Raw genomic sequence first — 22900 nt, 5'->3', positions numbered from 1 at the left:
TTCTTATGTCATTCGTACCAGTCTTAATTTCCTCCATTGAGTTGAAATTGATTTAACTGTGCAAATGCAGCAAGTTTTCTCAGGGCTGACAGTCATGCAGTGCAAATCATCCAGCCATTGTCCAGGTCACAACTCATGGCACATGTCTTCCTTGCTGCAAGTTGCTAGGATTTGTACACTTCCATAAACACTTATCCAACATTCTAAGCAAAATTTTAGATGAAAATAGCGAAGTATTCCTGCATGGTAGAAATTTAAATGCAGCTTACACACCCATGCCACCATGTTTCCAGTCTTAGTTGCATTGTTCCAAGCAGGCATTGCCCCAAAGGCACACACCTCTTCACTGCAATTGTCTTGAAAGACTCATTTGTAGAATTTTGGAAATAGATTGGAAGTTGTGGAGTAAATCTAGATTATGCCATAATTTACCTGGGTCGGGTGGAGAGCATGGTAGTGACAGTGGAGTGAGAGAAAGAAAACTCAACAGAAGAAAGAAGCACTGCTGAAAATGGTCAGAACAAAGGAAGAACATTGTCTCATCTTTATTTGTATCGCAACAGTCAATAGCACAAAAACATGATACAGGTACACAATCCCTTATCTGAAATCCTCAGGACCAGTTGTTTTTTGGAATTTGGAATTTATTTTAGATTTTGGAATAAATTACATTTTCACAGTGAAAAATAAACCTAACAGAAAACACAAACAGTATGAGCAGTGAGACACGATTGATACTTGCTAGTTCTGGACCACGCTGCCATATCACATCTGAGTGATGTGATTCAAGTGGGTGTGGAGTTGGGTCACCTGTTGGCATGCCAAAATGACGCTCCACACTCCATGAAAAGGATTTTGGATTGTGGAATTTCGGATAACAGATTGTGCACCTGTACCTGTAAATTAGAGATTTCCTGCAATGAAAACAAACAAGCAATAAAGACAGAGATGTTACTCATATCCTTGATTGGATCACAATCAGAGTTCTTGCTATTATTCATGTCCAATCGTGGGATACTATGATTGAAACCTTCTATCTGTTTTTTTCACATCTGCTGCCAATCAAGATCAGTTTTCAACAAAGTCACAATTGACATCAGAAGTGACTGTGATTTGGAAACTACTTTCATCCTTCTCACCTGGTCTATGTGTTTGATGAAATTTACTTTTAATCTTCTATGCCAGTCTATGCAGTCATCTGTTTGGATAAGACTGCACTCATCTAGTTTCATTCTTATTTATCCAATCAAAGGCAGAGAATTATCTCATCACCATCTCAGCAAAGAGGTTTATTTTCCAATTGAATAGTGGCAACTCTGAACTCTATCTTGCCAGCAGCTTTCATGCAACCTTCACGGTCTCCAAATTGTCAGGTTGTTTTTCTGATACCCAATACATGGGTGGTATGGTGGCTCAGTGTATAGCACTACTGCCTCACAGCACGAGAGACCTGAGTTTGATTCCAGCCTCAGGTAACAGCCCGTGTAGAGTTTGCACATTCTCCCTGTGTCTGCTTGGGCTTCCTCCCACAATCCAAAAATTGTGCAGATTAGGTGGATTGGCCATGCTAAATTGCCTATAGTGTGCAGGCCTGGGAGATGTAGGGTTACAGGGATAGGATAATGCTCTTCGGAGGGTTGGTGTGGACTTGAGGGCCTGAATGGCCTGCTTCCACAGGGCTTGTATGAAACGCAGGCAAATAGGACATGTTCAGTTTAGGATACCGTGGTCAGCATGAATGAGGTGGCTCAAAGGGTTTGTTTCAATGCTGAGCACAATATTACAGGACAAGAAGGTTATATCTTAGTAGGTGGCACAGTGGCTCAGTGGTTAGCACTGCTGCCTCACAGCAGCAGGGTCCCCAAGTTCGATTTCAGCCTTGGGCAACTGTGTATGGAGTTTGCACATTCTCCCTGTGACAGCGTGGGTTTCCTCCCACAGTCCAAAGATGTGCAGGTCAGGTGAATTTTTCATAGTGGTATGTGCATTAGTCAGAGGGGAAAGGGTGGGATACACTTTGGAGAGTCGGTGTGACATGTTGGGCCAAAGGGTCTGTTTCCACAATGTAGAGAATCTAATACTGGAAATTTTCTGAAAGTTATTGTTGGCAAGGCCAAAATGGTTGTTCAGTCCTGCCACAAATTCTATTTCATAGGCACTGAATAGATCCCTCTTCCTGGTACTTATCTCAGGCCTAGTCAAACGGTTTCAATGAAGTGGTTATTCAACTGCATATAAGTGCCTTCACATGCAGATGGATAGTACCCAATCAGCCTTAGCTCATCAGCATCTGAAACCTGCCCATACCTTAGTTATCACAGGAATTGATTATTCTGCTGGACTCATGGTCAGTCTAACTTTTGTACTTTTTGTTGTAAAATTGAGCTCACTCAAAATACTTCTCATTCTAAAGCACAACAAATTTTGTTGACACATTGTTCCTGTGCTTGCTGACCTATAGTGGCTCTTCATTAAGCAAAACATTATTTTTGGAACACTCCTGTGAACTCCTTGGCAACATTTTTAGTACATTAAATGTACTTTAGAATACAAATTATTGTCATTCTGTTATTATATCCAGGATCTTCACTTGCTTCTAAAATATTATGTATGAGAAATTGAACTCATTAGCTTCCCCTTCTTGAAATATTTAGTTGATTACAGGTCTGTTTCTGATTGATTACTTCTGCCATTTCCACTTCTGCCATTTCCACAAACATTAAACACTGTCTAGAGTCTTTTCAAATTACAAAAGTCTACAGGAATGGTGTGGCAGTGATCAAAGAGTTTTTGTTTGTAGGATTCTGAAATCCAATTTAACTTTAATCATAAGACTCAAGGTCCAGCAAAGTAGAAAAACATCCTGGGTACAAGTATGTTTAGACAAGGTTCACCAATCCATTACATTATCCAAACACATACAACAGAAATTACACTTAACCAAACAATGGTATACCAATCCTCAGTTGGCTAGGACACTGTCTATCCTTTGTTCTTCTATCTTCTGTCTGAACCCACAGCTTTATAAAGGAGGTTTTCTTAACTCTTTCCATACCATAATGGGGGGATGCCTCTGAACCCTGACTGGTCCAGCCATTGCATGATCACTTAAATGTCTAGGTGATGTATGCACAGCACATGAACAGTTCATAGACACTTTTGGATTGATTAGGTAGTGTATGTCTAATTTCTGATGGGTTTCCTTCAAAGTAATAGTTATTATTGACTTTATTTCCCATTATCCATTTGTATGTGGTAATAAAGTCACCATGGTCTTGCCAGACCATACAGTCACTCTCTCATTAGAGAGGGAAAGCAAATGGTGGGTTAACTTGATGGTCACCACACCTAAGGGAAGGGGAGAGGTTGAGAAGTAGAATCTTTCATGCTAACCTCAACTAGTGCAGGAATTGAACCTATGCCAGTTGTTGTTCCCCTACTTGTAAATCAGTTGTCCTGCCAACTGAGGTAAACAGATCCCATTCACCAGCTCTTGCTTGGTCCCTTAAGTTGTAAAGTACCTGTGGTACTATCCTCTTCATTATGGATCATTATTATTTTATGATCCTTGCTAAGATAAGTGGACAGTTTGATACATTCTGTTTTAGGAAAGGGAATCTTATGCCAACAGAACACAATGATCTCTTTTCTTGAGCACATTGCCTCAATTCCTGCTTAATTGCTGCAAGTTCCTAATAAATCAAACACTTATCACTGACCATTTGTTCTTTTAGAACCATTTGTCAATTGATTTCTTTGTGTGGTCTCTGTGGTCTCTGTGGTTGGGACAAGTTGTTTTTACAAATATAAAATGTAAAAAGCAGCCTATAACTTCAAAACTACAGAAAACTGATACAGAAGATGACAAGGTACTAATATGCACAAATTATTATCTGCAGTATGTAAAAAAATATTCTTATATATTCTCTCAATATTGTAGTGAGTACTAAAATTCTAATGGTTATACAATTACAAACTTAAACACATTATTACAAAGTTAATTCTCATACAAAGATTTTGTTCAGTCAAAATCTAACTTGCTTTACTTCTACTACAAGTTAAAGCAAAGCCAGTGCAGAGCACATTTATCATTACATCGTGATTTTCTTCCTGCAGTAACTCCCACTCTGCTTGCTAAGGAGTTAACAAGCTCAGAGGATGTTAACTCACTTTATTTAATCTTGAGGCTCACTTCGGTTCACGACTTTGATGAATGGCTAAATAGGGGCTTCTTGCCATACGGTCAAGTGAGGCTAAGCAAAGTCACATGACATTAAATATTAAAATACACCTCCATTACAGTTAAATGGAATAATACACAAACTTAGAATTGGAGCTCAGCTATACAAGAGGGATTATGGTTTTTAGTTATGTTTACTTTAGCAATGGTAAGGGATAGGTATACACTGCAGGGCAAGAGTTATTGCCGGGATAAGGCAATTATGATGCAATTAGGCAAGATTTAGTATGCATAGGATGGGGAAAGAAACTGCAGGCGATGGGCACAATGAAATATGGAGCTTATTCAAGCAACAGCTACTGCATGTCCTTGATGAGTGTGTACCTGTCAGGCAGGGAGGAAGTGGTTGAATGAGGGATTTGTGGTTTACTAAAGAAGTTGACTCTCTTGTCAAGAGGAAGAAGAAAGCTTATGTTAGGATGAGACATGAAGGCTCAGTTAGGACGTTTGACAATTACAAGTTAGCCAGGACAGACCTTAAGAGAGAACTAAGAAGAGGCAGGTGGGGACATGTGAAGTCATTGGCAGATAGGATCAGGAAAACCCTAAAGCCTTCTATAGGTATCTCAAAAATAAAAGAATGACTAGTGAAAGATTAGGGCCAATCAAGGATAGTAATATTCACTTGTGTGTGGAGTCCAAGGAGACAGGGAAAGCGCTAAATGAATTTTTTGTCAGTATTCACACTGGAAAAAGACAGTGTTGTTAAGGAGAATACTGAGATACAGGCTATTAGACTAGATGGGATTGAGGTTCACAAGGAGGAGGTGTTAGCAATTCTGGAATGTATGAAAATAGATAAGTCCCCTGGGATGGATGGAATTTTCCTAGGATTTTCTGGGAAGCCAGCGGGGAGATTGCAGAGCCTTTGGTTTTGATCTTTATGTCATCATTGTCTACAGGAATAGTGTCAGAAGACTGGAAGATAGAAAATGGTGTCCCCTTTTTCAAGAATGGGAGGAGAACAGAACTCTGGTAACTATAGACAAGTCAGTCTTACCTTGGTTGTGGGGAAAGGGTTGGAAAAGGTTACTAGAGATAGGATTTAAAACTTTCCAGGGAAGAATAAGTTTTGTGACTGGTAGGTTGTGCCTCACAAACCTTATTGAGTTCTTTGAAGTGGTGGCCAAAAAGGTTGATAAGGGTAAAACGGTTGATGTGGCGTATATACATTTCAGTAACACGTTTGATAAGGTTCCCCATGGTCGGCTATTGCACAAAATATGGAGGCATGGGATTGAGGGTGATTTAGTAGTTTAGATCAGAACTTAGCTAGTTGAAAGAAGAGATAGGGTAGTGGTTGATAGGAAATGTTCATCTTGGAGTTCGTTACTAATAGAGTACCACAAGGATCTGTTTTGGGGTCACTGCTGTTTGTCATTTTTATAAATGACCCAGATGAGGCGTAGAAGGATGTGTTAGTAAATTTGGAGATGACAATAAGGTCGGTGGAGTTGTGGATAGTGCTGAAGGATGTTGCAGGTTACAGAGGGACATAGATAAGCTGCAGAGCTGGGCTGAGAGGTGGCAAATGGGAAATGTGGAAAGGTGTGAGGTGATTCACTTTGGAAGGAGTAATAGGAATAAAGAGTACTGGGCTAATGGTAAGATCCTTGGCAGTGTGGATGAACAGAGAGATCTCAGTGTCCATGTACATAGATCCCTGAAAGTTGCCACCCAGGTTGATAGGGATGTTAAGAAGGCATATGGTGTGTCAGCATTTATTGGTAGGGGGATTGAGTTTCGCAGCCACGAGGTCATCCTGCAGCTGTACAAAACTCTAGTGCGGCTGTATTTGGAGTATTGAGTACAGTTGTAGTCACCGCATCACAGGATAAATGTGGAAGCGTTGGAAAGGATTCAGAGGAGATTTATTAGGATGTTGCCTGGTATGGAGGGAAAGTCTTAGATTAGATTAGATTAGATTCCCCACAGTGTGGAAACAGGCCCTTCGGCCCAACAAGCCCACACTGACCCTCCGAAGAGTAACCCACCCAGACCCATTTCCCCTCTGACTAATGCACCTAACACAATGGGCAATTTAGCATGGCCAATCCACCTGACCTGCACGTCTTTGGACTGTGGGAGGAATCCAGAGCACCCAGAGGAACCCCATGCAGACACGGGGAGAATGTGCAAACTCCACACAGACAGTCACCCAATGCTGGGACCCAGGTGCTTTGAGGTAGAAGTGCTAACCACTGAGCCATCGTGCCATCTTAGGAGGAACGGCTGAGGGACTAGAGGCTATTTTCATTAGAGAGAAGAAGTTTGACAAATGACTTAATTGAGACATATAAGATATTCAGAGAGTTAGGGTGGACAGTGAGAGCCTTTTTCCTCGGACAGTGGTGGGTAGCACAAGGGGACATAGCTTTAAATTGAGGGATGATAGATATAGGACAGATATCAGAGGTATGATCTGCCAGAGGAAGTGGTGGAGGCTGATATAATTACAGCATTTAAAAGGCATCTTTTTGGGTATATGAATGGAAGGGTTTAGAGAGATATGGGCCAAGTTCTCGCCATTGGGACGATATTAGATTCGGATACCTGGCCAGCATGGACGAATTGGACTGAAGGGTCTGTTTTCTTGCTGTACATCTCTATGACTCTATTTTTCCCGACTGAATTCCTGAATCACATGAAATTCTTGAATCTTAAAACTGATGTTTTAAACTTGAAGAAATATGCTTTCTGTCTTTTTAATACAATACTTCAAATTTGTACAACCCAGGATGAACCCTTGCTTTAATGCCTTTGTGACCAATATTTAAAGGTGTGTTCCCCAAAATGGAGCATAATTCTTCAGATGGGTTCTGGCCAAGCTTCTGAAGTATCATTCTTCAATTCCATATTCCAACTGCATTGAGGTATAGGTCTACACTTCATTCACCTTTTTTAACTTAGCATACCTGTGCACTAGCATATAGTGATCTATGCACATGGACACCTAAATCTCTTTACTCCTGTTGCCCGAAAGGAGTAGTCAAACCTTATACTAGGGTGTTCTTGCCTTGTGTAACAGACAAAAGACAGGGAACCAACTCAGAAGTAAACAAACTCTTCTTTATTTAACTCTTTAGGCGCTAACACTCTATATTAAGCATACATTCGTTGCAACATCTGTTTCTTACTTCATCCAACAACTTCAACTTTAACTCACTTCATTTAACTCACTTTACCTTATCTTAAATTTAACCATAACTCTGACTTTAACTCCATAAGTTTGGCTTGAAGCAAATACTCCTCTGATTTTAGTGAAATAGACAACTTTACTGTCCATGTAGGTGGTTCGGGATTGGAGGGTTTTAGTTATAGGGAGAGGCTGAAGAGGCGGGGGCTTTTTTCTTGGAGTGTAGGAGGCTGAGGGATGACCTCATAGAGGTTTACAAAATCATGAGCATGGATAGGGTAAATAGACAGAGAACAGCCAGGGAATTCCTAGAGGCATGGCATTCAGCCACAAACTCCATCAACAAACACATCGACCTGGACCCAATATACCAACCACTACAGCGGACAGCTGAAACTGATACCCGGAAGCGGCAAGGACAGACCACTATAAATACCGGAAGAAACATCAAAGAAGCGCTTCGCAGGAGGCTCCAGACCACTTAAAGTCTGGTTGAAGATTTGTAGCTCGGGTGTCCGTTGTTGTGGTTCTGCTCGCCGAGCTGGAAGTTTTTGCTGCAAACGTTTCGTTCCCTGGCTAGGGAACATCATCAGTGCTATTGGAGCCTCCTGTGAAGCGCTGCTTTGATGTTTCTTCCGGTATTTATAGTGGTTTGTTCTTGCCGCTTCCGGGTGTCAGTTTCAGCTGTAGTAGTTTGTATGTGGGGTCCAGGTCGATGTGTCTGTTAATGGAGTTTGTGGATGAGTGCCATGCCTCTAGGAATTCCCTGGCTGTTCTCTGTCTGGCTTGTCCTATGATGGTAGTGTTTTCCCAGTCAAATTCATGTTCCTGGTTGTCTGAGTGTATGGCTACTAGGGATAGCTGGTCGTGTCGTTTTGTGGCTAGCTGATGTTCATGGATGCGGATTGTTAGCTGTCTTCCTGTTTGTCCTATATAGTGTTTTGTGCAGTCCTTGCGTGGTATTTTGTAAACTACGTTAGTTTGGCTCGTGCTGGCTATTGGGTCCTTTGTTCTAGTGAGTTGTTGTCTGAGTGTGGAAGTTGGCTTGTGTGCTGTTATGAGTCCTAAGGGTCGCAGTAGTCTGGCTGTCAGTTCTGAGACTCTCCTGACATATGGTAGTGTGGCTAGTCCTTTTGGTTGTGGCATGTCCTCGTTCCGTGGTCTATCTCTTTGGCATCTGGTGATATAGTTGCATGGGTATCCGTTTTTGGCGAATACCTTGTATAGGTGTTCCTCTTCCTCTTTTTGCAGTTCTGGTGTACTGCAGTGTGTTGTGGCTCTTTTGAATAGTGTCCTGATGCAGCTTCGTTTGTGTGTGTTGGGGTGGTTACTTTCATAGTTTAGGACTTGGTCTGTGTGTGTTGTTTTCCTGTGTACCCTTGTGGTGAATTCTCCGTTCGGTGTTCTCTGTACTATCACGTCTAGGAATGGGAGTTGGCTGTCCTTTTCTACTTCTCTCGTGAATCGTATTCCTGTGAGTGTGGCGTTGATGATTCGGTGTGTTTTTTCTATTTCTGTGTTTTTGATGATTACAAAGGTGTCATCGACGTATCTGATCCAGAGTTTGGGTTGGATTTGTGGTAGGGCTGTATGTTCTAACCTTTGCATAACTGCCTCTGCTATGAGTCCTGAGATTGGTGATCCCATGGGTGTTCCGTTGATTTGTTCGTATATCTGATTGTTGAATGTAAAGTGTGTGGTGAGGCACAGGTCTAGTAGTTTAAGTATGCTGTCCTTGTTGATAGGTTCGGCCTCCTGTGTTCTGTTATGTATGTCCAGTAGGTTGGCTATTGTTTCTCTGGCTAGGGTTTTGTCAATTGATGTGAACAGTGCCGTCACATCGAATGATACCATGGTTTCTTCTTTGTCTATGTGTGTATTCCTGATGATGTCCAAGAATTCCTGTGTTGATTGTATGGAGTGTTTGGATCTGCTGAAACACCTAGTCAAACGAAGCTACATCAGGACACTATTCAAAAGAGCCACAACACACTGCAGTACACCAAAACTGCGAAAAGAGGAAGAGGAACACCTATACAAGGTATTCGCCAAAAACGGATACCCACGCAACTTTATCACCAGATGCCTAAGAGATAGACCACGGAACGAGGACATGCCACAACCAAAAGGACTAGCCACACTACCATATGTCAGGAGCGTCTCAGAACTGACAGCCAGACTACTGCGACCCTTAGGACTCACAACAGCACACAAGCCAACTTCCACACTCAGACAACAACTCACTAGAACAAAGGACCCAATAGCCAGCACGAGCCAAACTAACGTAGTTTACAAAAATACCATGCAAGGACTGCACAAAACACTATATAGGACAAACAGGAAGACAGCTAACAATCCGCATCCATGAACATCAGCTAGCCACAAAACGACACGACCAGCTATCCCTAGTAGCCTTACACTCAGACAACCAGGAACATGAATTTGACTGGGAAAACACTACCATCATAGGACAAGCCAGACAGAGAACAGCCAGGGAATTCCTAGAGGCATGGCACTCATCCACAAACTCCATTAACAGACACATGGACCTGGACCCCATATACAAACCACTACAGCTGAAACTGACACCCGGAAGCGGCAAGAACATCCATCAACAGACACATCGACCTGGACCCCACATACAAACTACTACAGCTGAAACTGACACCCGGAAGCGGCAAGAACAAACCACTATAAATATCGGAAGAAACATCAAAGCAGCGCTTCACAGGAGGCTCCAATAGCACTGATGATGTTCCCTAGCCAGGGAACGAAACGTTTGCAGCAAAAACTTCCAGCTCGGCAAACAGAACCACAACAGCTCCAGAGCACTGATGATGTCGCCTAGCCAGGGGACGAAACGTTTGCAACAAAAACTTCCAGCTCGGCGAACAGAACCACAACAACGAGCACCCGAGCTACAAATCTTCGCACAAACCTTGAACACTTACGGGCGAGAGACGCTGAGACAAGCCAGGAAATGGGAATCCTGCGCTAACCGCCTAAGCGCCACATATGAACAACTCCGGCTCCTACATGAATGCCGAAAGAATCAAATCCTTCCACAATGTGTCAGGTACAGACCACCAATCAATAATCCACAAGCCAGGGAAACAGCCAAGCAGAACGGATTCAGGATGATGCAGGTAATGATCACAGACGCTCACAACCGACTGCACAATTACAAACAAGAAATTGCTCGCCAAAAGTCGTTAATTTCAAAAACCACTAATCATGAATGGACCTGGGCCATAGAACAGGCTGTCACTATAGGACAGAACAGGACAACACACTGCAAAAAAATGGCACTAAAAGAAAAAATGGCCAAACTAACACACAAAAAAGAGGACACTACAACACACACCTGGGTTAAAAACCTCTCCCACAGACAGCTCACAGACATGGAAAGAACTATACTGGCCAAGGGACTCAACTACAACCACAGGGATGCCAAGACAGCAGACTTCCTAGCAGCACTAGAATGCACACTCAGGAACAATGGGCTGACAGAAGAGACACAACAAACAGTGAGACAAACGGTCGTACCTATGATGATAAGAAAAAGACAAACACATAACCTCAACACCAAGGAGAGGAAAGCACTGAAAGCACTAAGAAATGATAAGAACATAATCGTACTACCAGCAGATAAAGGCAGAATGACGGTCATCCTAGATAAATCAGATTACATCAAAAAAGCACAACAACTACTCGCAGATACCAACACCTACCAAATGAAGGATTCTGACCCCACACCACAACTCACCAATAGAATAAATAACACACTAAGGAATCTACAAAAAAACGGACAGATAGCCAAAGCTGACCTACAAAGAATGAAACCGGAAAGTAACAACACCCCCAGATTCTGTGGACTACCCAAAGTACACAAACCAGACATCCCACTCAAACCCATAGTATCACTACCAGGGACACCAGCATACAAACTGGCCAAAGAACTACAACAGAAACTGAAACACCTGGTCAGCGGATCCAAACACTCCATACAATCAACACAGGAATTCTTGGACATCATCAGGAATACACACATAGACAAAGAAGAAACCATGATCTCATTCGACGTGACGGCACTGTTCACTTCGATTGACAAAACCCTAGCCAGAGAAACAATAGCCAACCTACTGGACATACAGAACAGAAAACAGGAGGCGGAACCTATCAACAAAGACGGCATACTTAAACTACTGGACTTGTGCCTCACTACATACTTTACATTCAACAATCAGATATACGAACAAATCAACGGAACACCCATGGGATCACCAATCTCGGGACTCATAGCAGAGGCAGTTATGCAAAGGTTAGAACAAACAGCTCGACCACAAATTCAACCCAAACCCTGGGTCAGATATGTCGATGACACGCTTGTAATCATCAAAAACACGGAAATAGAAAAAACACACCAGATCATTAACGCCACACTCACAGGAATCCGATTCATGAGAGAAGAAGAAAAGGATAGCCAACTCCCATTCCTAGACGTGATAGTACAGAGAACACCGAACGGAGAATTCACCACAAGGGTACACAGGAAAACAACACACACAGACCAAGTCCTAAACTATGAAAGTAACCACCCCAACACACACAAACGAAGCTGCATCAGGACACTATTCAAAAGAGCCACAACACACTGCAGTACACCAGAACTGCAAAAAGAGGAAGAGGAACACCTATACAAGGTATTCGCCAAAATTGAATACCCTCGCAACTTTATCAACAGATGCCTAAGAGACAGACCACGGAACGAGGACATGCCACAACCAAAAGGACTAGCCACACTACCATACATCAGGAGCGTTTCAGAACTGACAGCCAGACTACTGCGACCCTTAGGACTCATAACGGCACACAAACCAACAGCCACGCTCAGACAACAACTCACTAGAACAAAGGACCAGATACCCAACATGAGCAAAACTAATGTAGTTTACAAAATACCATGCAAGGACTGCACAAAACACTATATAGGACAAACAGGAAGACAGCTAACAATCCGCATACATGAACATCAACTAGCCACAAAACGACATGACCAGCTATCCCTTGTAGCCACACACGCAGACAACAAGCAACATGAATTCGACTGGGAAAACACTACCATCATAGGACAAGCCAGACAGAGAACAGCCAGGGAATTCCTAGAGGCATGGCATTCATCCACAAACTCCATCAACAACCACATTGACCTGGACTCAATATACCAACCACTACAGCGGACAGCTGAAACTGACACCCGGAAGCGGCAAGGACAGACCACTATAAATACCGGAAGAAACATCAAAGAAGCGCTTCGCAGGAGGCTCCAGAGCACTGATGATGTCGCCTAGCCAGGGGACAAAACGTTTGCAACAAAAACTTCCAGCTCGGCGAACAGAACCACAACAGACAAGGTCTTTCCTCTGGCTTGGTGGATTCCAAAACTCGAGGGCACAGACTTAAGGGGAGAGGAGAAAGATTTTAAAGGGACTTAAGGAGCAACTTTTTCACCAACATTTAAAAGGCATCTGGATGGGTATATTAATGGAAGGATTTAGAGGGATATAGGCTAAATGCTAGCAAATAGGACTAGATTAGGCTATGATATCTGGTCAGCGTGGACAAGTTAGACGGAAGGGTCAGTTTCTGTGCTGTACATCTCCATGACTTTATTAATCAATAAATATACTTTGATTGTTTGATTCTAAACAAACCAGTTGCAGGTTAACACTTAGCATTTCATGGATGATCTGGAGAAATGAGGCCCTGCAGAATAGGACAAGCTGGTAAATGGTGGAAAAGGAAGATTTGGAGAAACACTTTGAATACGAAGCCTTATCCATCCAGGGAATTCAGAGAAATTCTGCAACATATACATCAGCCAAACCATGATGTGAGATGTTTGCACTTTAGTAAGAATGTTCCCTCTCAACTCTGCCAGCCATACATTAACATTAACAAGTTGGGAATTAGGAACATAAAGAACATCATTCAGACCCTCAAGCCTGCTCCACCATTAAGTAAGACAATTGTTGGTCTTTTTGTGCTTTCAATTCACATTCCTTTCTACTCTTGATAACCTTTGATTTACTCACCTAACAATAATCCAGTGTAAAGACTGGATCTTTTTATTTTTCTGTATTTTTGCCTGTAGCCTGAATTGGAAAAGAAAAATGGAGTTTTTTTACAGCAAAGTATGAAAGAAGGAATTGCTGTACTTTTAAAAAGTGAGTTACTGAAACTTATGGATCCATGTTCACTCTGCTGTAGTGTAGAAGCAGTGGGGACACTGTAGATATGATGGCATCAAGAGATACATTCAAAGTGACATTTGGCTAACATCGAGATGCGGAGTTGTGATAATTTGTGGATGATAAAGGCATTAACCTGACAATAACTATCCAATTATCTCCTGTATACCAGAATAGCTTGTGGATGTGCACGATTGTGGAAGAAGCCTTTGGGCTGCTGCAAGGAGCAGATGATGAGCGTGTCTCTCCAGTAAAATAACTGAATCTGAAGAGATCCAGTATATTTTCTTTCACTCGTTGCTGCAAAGAAGTAAACAGAACCTGGAGAAAAGAGGTTGAAGGAGACAAAATCCTGGCAAGCAAAAGAATTATCTCAGTGAACCTCGTGGACTGTGTTCACTCATTGTGGAATATTGGATGACAAATAACAAGATATTACAAATGATTTCAGTTTCTGTTGTAAGAAGCCAAATGCATAAAAATATATTTGCACATCACTCTCACAGGAGCGAAGAGACAGTTCCTTTGTTCAAAAAGAAATGACCAAATTTGAGTCTCCCTAGAACTAAGCGGTGTTTTGGACCAGACTAGACACCCTCAAAATATATTAAAAAGTAGCCTACAGCCTAACATTTTCTTATTTCAAAGGGAAATATGAGGTGCAGTGTTTCAGGTGCAATTCAATTTGTCAAACTATGTTAAGCAAAGCACTACAGTTAAAATACAACCAAATGAAGAGGAGTTAGGAATAACTCAACTCTATTGGAAAACTTAGCAGAATAATAGATTATTTTACTACTAAACAGTAACTGTTACAGTACAGTAACATCCCATGAACACACCCCTTGACAAAAAGGCAAATTGAGAAACCAGTTTTTGTCATATGCAATGCCTATAATATAAAGAGAAACTCCAGCTTCCAGCTGTAATCAAGAAAGAGGAAGATAGCTTCTACTTCAACACTCCAGCAGCGTCTGCTGAATCTAAAAGCTAAAAAAAGAAATCCTGGTCCGTCAGAGCTGACCACACCCATCCAACCTACTTCTATTGTTCCAACTTTTAAAAAAAGCCCAAGGCCTCACAAGTTATTTCTCTTCTCATAGACTCCTTGGCACCTCTCTCCCAGTCCCTCTCTGAAGAAACCAGGACAAAACACAACTTTTAAAGCCAAGGATTATCACTGAACATACAATGTTGCTGGGATTGTAGGCTACTTAATGGTGTAGATGGCCTTGAGGATGACCTCAACCTACACTCCAGAATCTTTCTTTGCATCAATTTGTATTATTGTCCTACCGTTTATTGTATATTCATCGGTTTTGATTTGATCATGGGATACAGTCATTATTGGTTAGGTCACTTTGAAATTCCATCCCAAATTGACACTGAGATAGTGGTGCTGAGCTGTCTTCTTGAACTGCTGCCGTCCGTGTAGTGCAAATACATCTGTGTTGCTTTGAGGACAGGAGTTCTAGGATTTTGATCCAGTGACAGTGAAAGAATGCCAATATCTTTCCGTATGTGGCTGGTTAGAGGAACTTGATGCTGGTGGTGTTCCCATATGTTTGGGTTTGGAAGATGCTGTCAAAGAAGCCTTGGTGAGTTGCTGTAATGTATCTTGTAGATAGTACAGACAACTGCTGCTGAGTAATTGTCTGAGGTTTGGATGGGATCCCTTGCTTTGTTCCGTCACCAAAAATACATTATTTTACACTTTAGGATTGAAGCTCAGTTGCCAATTTTCTGCTCCACAACTGACTAGTTCGTTAGTACTTTACTGCAACTTGCAGCTTTCTTCCACTCAATCAACCTCACAGCCAATTTTTGTATATTTTTGAAATCTCTTAATCATGCCCCACCCCCCCCACCCCACATTTACATTTTAAATGTTGATACATATCACTAACAAGTGACCTACTGAAACAACAAAATTACTAACAGCATTCCAGTTAAAAAGCAAAGTCATCTACTATTGTCCTATGTTTCCCTACAGATCAATTCTGAGATATTACGAGAAAATCTCAGCAGGTCTGGTAGCATCTATGGAGAGAAAGCAGAGTTAATGTTTCAAACCTCGTGACCCTTCTTTAGAGCTATTAGTAGGTAGGAAAAGTTGGTATATGTGCTGAAATGGTGGGGGGAGTACGTGGATATCTGGAGTCAGAGCCCAGAGAGAGAAAGACTGCCCTGCAGACAAAGGGATAGATGATGGTAAACCAGAGAAGGAGAAAAGCTGATAATGGAGAAAAAAGGTGAAATAACTCTGCAGAGGCCAGTATCCCATCACCAAGTCACCCTTTAATTACACGTGAACAGTCTTGACTCTAGTACAGTTTCTTCAGAGTCAGCTCTCAGAGTGTAAGTTTCTCTGACAATCCCCTTTTTTCTGTCAGCCTGGGCTCCCAGATTGGATCAGATTAGCAGCCCCAAACAAAATTGCTCACAATATTCCCAACATAGTCTGACCAGAGCCTTGTACAGACACAGCAGTATATCTCTGCTCTTGTATTCTGGCCCTCTTTCTCAAATGAATACTAATATTCCATATATGTTCCAAACAGTTAACTGAACCTGCATGCTAACCTTGAGGGAATCCCAAAAGAAGACTCCTCTGCACCTTTGTACCTCAGATTTCAGAAGTATTTCCCATTTAGAAAATAGTCTACATCTCTCTTCTTCCCACCAAAGTGCATAACCTCACGCATTCCCACATTGTATTCCATCTGCCACTTCTGTTCCTACTCTCCTAGCCTGTCCAAGTCTTTCTGCAGCCTCTCTGCTTCCTCAACACTACCTGTCCCTGCCCCACCTATGCTTGTGACAACTACATACTTAGCAGCAATGCCCTCAGTTCCTTCTTTCAGATCATTAATGTACATGAACAGTAGTAATTCCAGCAAAAACACATGTGGAACTGTATTAGTCACTGGATGCCAGGCTGAAAAAGACCTCTTTATCCCTACACTCAGCCTTCTGTCAGTCAGCCAATCCTCTATCCATGCCAGTAGCTTGCACCTAACACTGTGAGTTCTTCTCTTATTTAACAGCTTCTTGTCAAAGGCCTTCTGGAAACCCAAACAGATCACACTCACTTGCTCCATTTTGCCTAACTTGCTTGTTACCTCCTCAAAGAATTCTAATTGATTCGTTAGGCATGACCTCTCCGTGATAAAGCCATGCTAACTCAGTCCTATTTTACCATGAACTTCCGAGTGCTATGTAATCTAATCTTTAATAATAGGCTCTAAATCTTACCAATGACCAAGGTCAGACTAGGCATATTAAGTTTCCTGTCTTTTGTCTCAATCCCTTCTTAAACAGGGGTGTTACATTAGCCATTTTCCAGTCCTCTGGGAACCTCTCTGACTCCAGTGATTTCTGAAAGATCACCACCAATGTGTCTGCAATCTCCTCAGTTATCTCTGAAACAACAGTCTATCTGATTTATCCACCTTCAGACCTTTCAGCTTCCCCAGTACCTTCTCCATAATCATGGCAACTAAATAACGTCTGCCCCAATTGTCTCAAAGCTCTGTATGCTACTGCTACAGTCTTTCACTATGAAAACTGATGCAAAGTACCTATTCAATCCCTCTGCTATTTATTAGTTCCCATCTCCGGCCTCATTTCCCAATAGTTCAATGTCCATTCTTGCCTCTCTTTTACTTTTTTTTATAGCTCAGAAAGACTCTTGTAATCTTCTTTTATATTACTAGTTAGCTTACTCTAATGTTTCATCTTCTGTCCCCTTATTGCTGTTTCAGTTATTCTCTGCTAGGTTTTAAAAGCATCCTAATCCTCTGGCTTCCCACTAATTTTGACCACATTGTATGCTTTTTCTTTTGCCTTATACTGTGCATAACTTCCCTTGTCAGCCATAATTGCATCGTCCTTCCCTAAGTATGCTTCTTCTTCCTTGAGATGAATTCTTACCGTGCCTCCTGAATTAGCCTCAGAAACCCCTATCATTGCTACTCTACTGTCTTTCCTGTTGGCTCCCCTGCCAGCTCCAACCTCATTCAGCAAGGCAACCCATTTCCACCGCCTTATAATCTCCATTATCTGCTTTTCTCCTCCTCTGGCTTATGATCATCTATCCCTTTGTCTGGGTAACTGCCTTTCTCTCATTCTCTGGGCTCCATCTCCCCCTATCCGTTTACTCTTTCCACCATCACACCACCACACTGCTAAGAACTTTCTCTCTCTTTCTTTTTCCTCTCTCTCTCCTTCTTCTCTCTCTCTTTGTCTCTCCCTTTCTTCATTCGCTCTTTGCTCAGCCAATAACCTTCTCTCTCTTTTTCCTCTCTCTCCCTCTCTTCTCTCAGTCTCCTCTCTCTATTTCTCTTTCTTCTCTCTCTCTTTCCCTTTGTCTCTCCTATACTCTTTCCTCTCTCTCTCTTTGTTTATCTTCTAACTCCATTTTATTAAATTGTAATTTAAGTGTTTCTACTTCTACTGCACTTCTCTGTTTCTCTGACACATCTAAGAGTTTGATAACTCCCTGAGAATTTCAACTTTACTTTTGTCCTTGGTTAAACCCAAATCTAACTTATTTGCCAATTCTAAAAGTGTGGTCTTCTTTTTTCCTTCTAAACTTCCTTGGCAAATTTTAACATCATCTTCAAATCCAGAACCTCTTCAGCAATTTTAAGTGCCATTTCTCTGACTTTTAATTTAATCAACCACAAGTCACCAAAATTAAACAAATCGTCTCACCTATGTTTTATTTAAAAATCTAGGACACTAACCTGCAAGCTTTTAAATTAGCTGGGAATTTTCATACACCCAAATCTATTCAAATCTGTCTAAACCCTTCAAATCACAGACCTGAGACCCCAAACTGTTACAGCATGGGGTAAACCCTTTTGCTTATTTTAACACAGCAACACAGAAAAGATTTATCCTATGCAGTAGTTTGTGAAAATTCAAGAGGTCAAGTACTAGTTAAAGTGAAACTAACAGCTTTATTTCTTAAAATATAACAGAGAATAATTAACTACCAACTATTTACAACTCCTTCCTCTAACATATCTTTTACTTTGCCTTCTATAATACTAGTCTGACTAAACTCCTGATTAAGGTTTACAAAACAAAACTTCCTTTCTTAAAACCGAGCTTTTAGTTCTTCTTTGTATTCCTGTCTTCTCTTCTTCTTCTTGGGGTTCTGCTTCACAGGTTACAGATCGATAAAAGTACCTTTAGGAGAGCTTTTTTTGGGCGGTATTTTTACATGCTGGTGGCTTGACAGTTCTCCTCTCAACTGTTCAATTTTCCCTGGTCTTATACCCCAAAGCATCAGATTGTGTCATTGGCTTTTAAGATTGTCAATATACTCAAATCAAAATTGATTGGAATTTGGTATTTTTGGGGTATAATGTAAATTGATTGGCCGAATTCAAATTTGGTTTTGTCTCGTAGCAACTCAGCCATTGCCATCTGTTCTGAACCAAATGTTACATTGTAAATTCTCCAGCACTCAGTGTGCTTGCCAGGTCCTTCACTCTCTTAAAATTTACATTACACTTCTACACCTTCACAACAATACATACCACCTTTTCCGAGTTACTACCAGTTCTGAAGAAAGGACCACCTTGAATTGAAACTTTAACCTGCTTCTCTCTCCATAGATGCTGCCAGACTTGCTGAGATTCCCAACAATCCCTGTTTTTGTTTCAAATCTTCAGCATTCTCAGTTCTTTGTTTTATTGCAATCCACATTGAATCCAACTTATGCCAGCTTTCCTTGGATCCCACAGGGTTATTACTTTTCTCACCAGTCTGCCATGTGACGCTGTGTCAGCAGCCTGCCGACAATCCATGTAGACTATATCAGGCTCAATAGTCTCAACAAACCTTATTGGAACTTCTTCAAGTTGGTCACATGTGAGCTTCAAGTTTCGATAAAATGAATACGGAATTATTCAACTTGTGAGAAAACCATAACTAGTGGGAATCAAATTAAGATAACCAGCAAGAAAACCACGGGTGGATTCAGAAGAATCATTTTTACCTGAAGAATGGTAGATTGTAGCACTAACTACGTTATGGAAAGTTTTAAGAGAGATTTCATATATACATTTAAGTAGAAGCTAAGAAGAAAGTTGGGGGAGAAGGAATTAGAAGGTTATGATGTCAGATTTAGATGGGAAAAAGTGGAAAGGCGTTCATGTCTAGCATTAACATCAGTATAGACAGGTTGTATCGATTGCCTGTTTCTCTGCTATGAATCCAAAATAATAACAAAAGCAATCTCAATTGCATTTTGAGACCCGTACCTTTATGATCTACTTAATTTGCATGATGATGTTGATAAAATGTTAGCTTTACTTTATAAAGGTTTAACGCAAGACAAATAATTTTAATCTAATATTTACAGGTTTCAGAATTCAAATTAAGAAATAGTGGACAACCGTTCTGTCCTGAAGTTTGCACGCTTGCACATTAATGAGGTTTTCTGGGAAGTATTTGATCCAAATCAGGGTTTGCTTTTTCATGCACAGTTTGCAGCCCAATAATCCAAACATTGGTTATCAGGTTAAGGAATATGATCACAGGATGGCTTCATTACCTTCCTCTTGATTATATAGTCTTAAACATCAGGCTGAAAGATCGAAAGACTCTGGATCAATTGTATGCATCAATAATAGAATGGGTTTGATGCTAGATAACATGTTAACAGTTAGTGTTAATTTTAAACACTGCCTTCCAAATAAATGTAGTTAACTGCACAAAATGCTTCAAGGCATTTTTAAGTAAAAGGCTGTCTTTTACATGTACAGATTTCACAATCCACAGTTGTGTTATTGGTGATTAAGTGATTGTGGATTAATTGAATGATGAGGGAGAATACATTTTTAACAAATAATCATCCTTTCTCATTCTCTGTAATTCAAGTTCCAAAATATTCAGCCGTTAACATAGCTGTATAAGTGGCACCTATTGCCATAAGGTTCAAGAATGAGTAGAACTTGTAACAGATTTGGAACATCTTGTTGGCAGCATTGAATAATTTGAGCACACTGCAATGACAGAATCTGTCAGTGAGGTGGTAAAGAGCTCAAAGAGTTCATCAATCTTTCAAAGAGTTGCAGTCTGTTCACAGGCTCAGCTTCTGTACAAGTTCAAATAAACCATTTAAATTTTAACCTATGAAGTTTTCCTACCCATTATTCAATAATTTTGTTATGCTGTAAAATATTATTAATTGGATAGTCTCTGAAAATGGATTGGGGATTATGATACATGATTAACCAGTTGCATTTAAATTGTGCAAACATCATACTGCCTGTTCATTATAATGACTGTGGCATGCAGCCCAGCATGAAATTTGCAATTAAGTAGCTGTAAGTTTCAGCGAAAGGACCAAATTTATGCAAGGCCAGCACCACTTAGAATCAAACTCACAATTTAAAATCATCATGCACCTCTGAAAGCAGTGTTCATTCTGGCTGCAGTAGGTATTAGGTACCATTGTGGAAAAGGTTCTGATCCACAGAGAGAATAAAATGAAACGACATGCCAGACCATAGACTTCTAATTCTTTTTATGTGATGTAGTACCAAGGGTATAGGGCAGAAGCTGGAAATGACAAGATGAATTCTCTTCTTGTAATGGGTGAGAAGGTTCTTCAAAAAGGAATAGGAGCAGATTACCATGGAGGTAGGGATGGGTGAGGTCAGTGCAAACAGTGTCATCCCAAGGTCCTGGATGCAGTGCCAAAAGGTGATTAATAAACTCAAACTGGTACTCGTGCTCTGTGAATTGATCTTCAAATGTCACACGCTTACATCTGATCTGTGGTCTCAGACACTGTGCAACTCACCTTGTCTTCACTCTCTTCCCAATATTCTCGATCACACATAACTCCTGCCTGGCACTGCAAGCCTCACCTCATGTCGATACAATTAGCAATTTTATGCTGTACATCACTTCTCACAACTTGTGCAGTTTACCAGCAATTCAAACACGACAGCTACAGCACCCAATCATATTGTGTCCCAATTCCTGACACACCTCTCTCTCATACAGAAGAAGGTGACGCAAAACTTCAGGAAGTAGCTCATCATGGAAGGAGATAGTGTAATCCATAAATAGAATACAGTTAGTAAGGTTGGGGCCAGTGGTAATTAAGTCCCTTGAAAATATCAGTATGACCCTATCTAATCCATATTCTCACATCCTTCTTGCTCCTCATCTTGCAATCTCTTCTCATACACCGGTTTTAGCTGGTGACGACAAACACTTTTACATCACCACCCCCCCCCCACCCCCAACCTTCTTTGCCACAATGCTAGCCTTTTACTTATTTTCCTTTCAAATAGAACTGCCAGCTGGCCAGGCAATCGGGGTGTGAAAGCCAAAAAGAACAGAACATTCATGATGAAGCAACTTTCTCTCTTGATATAACACTCACACCAACTCAGATATTAGCAATCCATTAGAGGGCAGCATACTGGTGAGATCTGCATGTGGTTACTCTGCAGAAGGAGACCATTTGGTGTTTATAAGAGCAGCTCCCAATAGTCACGTTTCCCAGCCTTTTCTCCAAACCCAAGATTTTGTCTATCTCATTAAATAATTATTTAATTCCACTTTGAACTCCATGATCAAATCTGCCTCCAAAACACTTTTGGTTACATTCCAAACCTTAACCTCTCACTTTGTTCATTTAGATTTTTTTCTAGTGCTGCCTTTTGTTCTTTTGCTACTCATTCCACATATTCAGGTTCTTAGCCCTTTCTCCGTATCTACAACTGTCTGAATATCTCTATGAAATCACCTCTTAACTCACTCTTCTCAAAGAAGAAGGGCTACAGCTGCCCCAAGCTCCTGAAGCCCCACACCCATCGAAATATTCTTGTGCATCTTTACCACATCCTCTCGAAATCCCTCACACCCTTCCTAAAATACAGTGCCCAGAATTGGACAAAATATTCCAGTGTTTTATAAAATTTCACAAAAGCTGCTTTGCTTTTAACCTCTGTACCTCTGTATATAAATCCTCTGGCTCTGTACTCAGTGGAGTTTAGAAGGATTGAGGAGGGATCAGTTTGAAACATACAGAATTTTGAAAGGCCTGGATACAGGGGATGTGGAGAAGGTGTTTCCACAGCCTCAGGCTGAAGATCAACCCTTTAGAACTAAAATGAGGAAGAATTTCTTCAGCCAGAGAGGAGTTATTCTGTGGAACACACTGCCTCAGATGGCTGTGAAGGACAAGTCATTTAGTATGTTTAAGCTAGAGCTGGATAGGTTCATGACTAGTAAGGGGAT

This window comes from Hemiscyllium ocellatum, chromosome 7 (genome assembly GCF_020745735.1).
Source record: "Hemiscyllium ocellatum isolate sHemOce1 chromosome 7, sHemOce1.pat.X.cur, whole genome shotgun sequence".
NCBI classification, from domain to species: Eukaryota; Metazoa; Chordata; class Chondrichthyes; order Orectolobiformes; family Hemiscylliidae; genus Hemiscyllium; species Hemiscyllium ocellatum.
The sequence above is the reverse complement of the archived record's forward strand: the minus strand, read 5'-3'. Positions refer to the sequence as shown.